Source organism: Giraffa tippelskirchi, chromosome 4 (assembly GCF_054371585.1).
Source record: "Giraffa tippelskirchi isolate mGirTip1 chromosome 4, T2T-mGirTip1v1.2.pri, whole genome shotgun sequence".
NCBI lineage: Eukaryota > Metazoa > Chordata > Mammalia > Artiodactyla > Giraffidae > Giraffa > Giraffa tippelskirchi.
The window spans coordinates 23,118,671-23,123,364 of NC_137278.1; positions in this window are offsets into that span (position 1 = coordinate 23,118,671).

A 4,694-nucleotide genomic window follows, 5' to 3' on the forward strand; every position below is an offset into this window, starting at 1 on the left:
TCACTGCCCTACACTTTAGCAAGAGGTACTGAAGACTATAGGCTTCCCAGGTGACTCAGTGATAAAGAATCTGCCTGCCAATGCAGGAGACACAGGTTTGACCTCTGGGTTGGGAAGATATCCTGGAGGAGGAAATGGCAACCCACTCCAGTATTCTTGCCAGGAAAAGCCCATGGACAGAGGAGCCTGGAGGGCTATATAGTCCACGGGGTCGCAAAGAGTCAGACACAACTGAGCACTGAACACACACACTGAAGAATATGAAGTAGAAATAGCTCAAACTAAATTGAAACAAAAGTGTTAAAAAACTATTTGCTTTACCACTTGCATTTCACAGGTGCCCCGTCAGTCCATCAGGAGGAGGGTTGGTGGGAGTGACCCATGATCAGGACCTGAGGCTCTGCATATTTCATTTGAAATTTTTTAGAAAGGAAAGAAAACATAACCTCTTAAAGCCTTACAACAACTTCTCAGCTCACAGAACCCTCTACTAAGGTAAAATCTTTCTGTACTTTTCAGGGAGCAGTTTTCTGAACTCCCTTTCCTACTTTTTGCTCTGCTCATTCTGTGCCCTGTGCCTTCAGTGCTTCTATCTCTGAGTCCATCCTTCAAAATGCGGCTCAAGCCCCACCTCCTCCAGGAAGCCTTCCCCGACTACCTGGTCCACAGGGATGGCTTCCTCCCATGTATCCGGCTGCTCATTTTGCCAGGAGCACACACTCTGTGTGAACTGGAACTCCTTTGCATACATGCCTAAGTCCTTTCCTGGAAACTGTACCCAGGACTGGAGCCCTGACCCATATCCCTCTGTATTTTTTATGGTATTTTGACTATGTTCTTGTTCAGCTGCTAAGTCATATTTGACTCTTTGTGACTCCATGGACGGCAGCACGCCAGGCTTGCCTGTCCTTCACTATCTCCCAGAGTTTGCTCAAAGCCATGCCCATTGAGTTGGTGATGCCATCCAACCATCTCATCCTCTGTCACTCCCTTCTCCTCCTGCCCTCAATCTCTCCCAGCATCAGGATCTTTTCCACTGAATCAGTTCTTTGCATCAGGTGGTCAAAGTACTAGGGTTTCAGCTTCAGCATCAGTCCTTCCAATGAATATTCAGGACTGATTTCCTTTAGGATGGACTGATTTGATCTCCTTGCTGTCCAAGGGACTAACAGTCTTCTCCAGCACCATGATTTCAACAGATTCAAAATTCTTCAGTGCTCAGCCTTCTTGATGGTCCAACTCTCACATCCGTACATGACCACTGGAAAAACCACAACTTTGACTATATGGACCTTTGTTGGCAAAGTGATGTCTCTGCTTTTTAATACTCTGTCTAAGTTGTCATAGCTTTCCTTTCAAGGAGCAAGCATCTTTTACTTTCATGGCTGCAGGCCCCATCTCCAGTGACTTTGGAGCCCAAGAAAATAAGATCTGTCACTGTTTTCCACTTTCCCCCATCTATTTGCCATGAAGTGATGGGACCAGATGCCATGATCTTAGTTTCTTAAATGTTGAGTTGTAAGCCAGCTTTTTCACTCTGGGTAATCCTTATTTAATTTTGATAAGTTCAACATCTCCACATACTCCTTGAAGCCCGGGACCTTGAAACTCACCTTTTATTCTGCCTGTTGTCAGTGACATCATCTTATCCCAGTGCCCAGCTCGAGGAGACACTTACTCAATCACCGTCTCCTGTTGACCAAACAAGCAGGTGCTCTAGATCTACCGCATGCAGGCTCTAGCGGAACAGAGATGAGGGAGCTGGTTTCATGGGGCGGAAGGGCTGCAGGAGAGGAGACTCAGCTATAACATACATAGTTTCAGCCTTCTAAGTGGGGGGGCAGAGGTAGGTGTTTGGGAGCAGCAAATTCTGGCCAGGATGTGTGAAAGGTGGTGAGGATTTGTTGTCAGAAAACTGGGGAAGGCTGCTTCAGGTTTAGGAACACCTAGTGCAAGGTGTGTGTGTGTGTGTGTGTGTGTGTGTGAGAGAGAGTGAGTGCTCAGTCATGCCTGATTCTTTGCGACCCTATGGACTGTAGCCTGCCAGGCTCCTCTGTCCATGGAAATTTCCATTCAAGAAAACTGTCATTTTCAGACAAGAATACTGGAATGGGTTGCCATTTCCTCCTCCAGGGGCTCTTCCCAACCCAGGGATCAAACCCTTGTCTCTTGAGTCTCCTGCATTGGCAGGCAGGTTCTTTACCAACTGTGCCACCTGGGAAACCCTTGGTACCAGTGTATTTTGGCTTATCAGGAGCCTAACCGGATTAGGGGCTGATCCACAGGAGGATGTGGTTGGAGAAAGAACAGGCAGGGAAGAGCCAGGGGAGGAAGACCTCAAAGGATTTGATCAAATAACTCTCTGTGTTGGACCAGGTTTCAGGATTTTCTGCAGGGTGTTGTGTTTTAGAACATAGGTTAGAGGCTGCTTCCACCATTAATCTGATTTGATAAGTGCAGAAGCCTCTGCTGACAACAAAGATCTGAATGTGAGTGATTAGCAGGCTGATGGAATACTCCCCAGGCAGTGACAAAAGCCTAGGATGCGAAAGCAGCCTGATTTGAAATGGCTATTTGTGCCCTGGTCTGGGAGTGAGCCCATGTCTCTGTGCACCCCGCCCCCTTCCTCCCGGGAAGCTGTCTGTCCTGGCATGAGCTGCCCGTCCAGTACTTTCCTTGCAAACCCTGCTCTCATCCACCCCAGGCGGCTCAGAGCTTTCAGCAGAGGATTACTTAGAAAAATAAGTTAATGACTGTCGTCCTTGGATCAGGCGAGGTTTGCTGGAAGAAGCAGGCATGCCCAGAATTCATTTCCCTCGAGTCTGATGGGGGCGGGTTGAGAACACATGTTGTGAATTCCAGTCTGGGAAGAAAGAAAAGAATTCTTCACCCAGCCAAAGCAGCATCATTAGAACTAACGTGTGGGGACAAGGCATCGTTTAAAAATATAATAGCAGCCATGAGAACCTTCTGAATATGGCTGGGGACCTGGGTGGAGACCTGCCTGTGGAAATGAGGAGTGGGCTGTCAGCTGTGTTGTTCCTGGGGTCGACTGATCTTGGGCCCCTTAGGAAACTGCTGGGGGCTCCATTGTGGAGGTGGGGGAGACGGAGATGGGGTGGGGAGGGAAGGCGGGGAGTAGGGTAGGGAGAGAGGGAGAGCAGAGGACAGGCTTGCTGGCTCTTTTCACTCAACGCGGGAGACCACCAACAGGCCCCAGTTCTGGCAGATTTCCTGCTCCTCGTGCCAGGCCAGCCCATCTGATCCTCTTCTAGGGACTTTGAAGGCACCTATATTCACTCATTTATTCACTCAACAAACACTTGATGTCCCAAACTTCCCGCAACACTAGTAGGAGAATCGAATGACACAAACCTCTTCACCAAATGCTAGCTCTGAAACCTGCAAAGTCTGTTAAAGGCACCATTTTCTATGGAAAAAAAAAATATATATATATATATATATAGAGAGAGAGAGAGTGAGAGAGAAGGAGAGAGAAAGAAATACAAGTGGGGGTGAGGGAGGGAGCTATGTTGCTGACTTACAGCCTGTCTCTGTACTGGAAAAGCCCCAGAGCACTGAGGGGATTGAATCAGCTGGTGTTCTGGGAGCAACCAGGAGTGACAACCCAGGGCAGGCAGGTGTGGAAGAAGGGAGGCCAGGATGGGAAGAGAACCATGCCCTGCTTGTCCTGAGTTGACCTGCGCATGCATTGTGTTTAGTCTTTAGCCCAGGTGATCGCTGAATACTCACTGGAAAGACTGATGCTGAAGCTCCAATACTTTGACCACCTGATGCGAAGAGCCGACTCATTGGAAAAGACCTTGATGCTGGGAAAGATTGAAAGCGGGAGGAGAAAGGGGACAACAGAGGATGAGATGGTTGGATGGCATCACCGACTCGATGGACATGAATTTGAGAAAACTCCAGGAGATAGTGAAGGACAGGGAAGCCAGGCGTGCTGCAGTCCATGGGATCGTAAAGAGTCAGACATGACTGAGCGATTGAATAAGGTGATCGCTACTCTACGGAGGTGGTGGGCCAAGATGTCGGATCTCACCCCACTTGTGGAGGCTGCTTGGTGAATGTCAGGTTATTTGTTACTTCTAAAAGGTCAGTTGTTTTTAAATAGAAGAAAATTGAGGCTCAGAGAGATTGATTTCCTAAGTCATAGCTACTAAATGGTGGGGTTGAGACTTGAACCCTCTGGTCTGACTCTGGCCTGTGTTTTTCTCCACTGTTCTACAAGGAAGGGGCTGCCTGAACTGAACCGGGAGGTGAGCTTAGAGGCGGAGGTGGGGGGGCGGTGGGTGGGTATAAAGCTGGGGGCGCCCTGGGGCGGCCGGAAGTCTGGCCTGGAAGTCCGGCAGAAGACTTTGCTGGGGGACAGGGAATTTCCAGGCCCCCGCCTGGAAAGGAAGATCTTAGCCCAAGTGTGCGTTCTGTGGCCCCGAGTCCCTTGAGGCCCCCTGTCCTTCCGCCCTGACCTGGCCAGAGACTCTGGATCTGAAACCGGAAGTTTCTGAGGGATGACAGATCAGGAATCATCTGCGGAGATTTGTATGTAGAGGGAGAAAAACAGAAGTAGGAGTAGAAATGGTGTAAACAGATGACTTCATGCTTTCCCTGGTCTCCTCGGGGCTGGCTGACTGACCTGGCTGCTTGGTGGGAGCCCCAGCCCTGGAGAAGAGTCA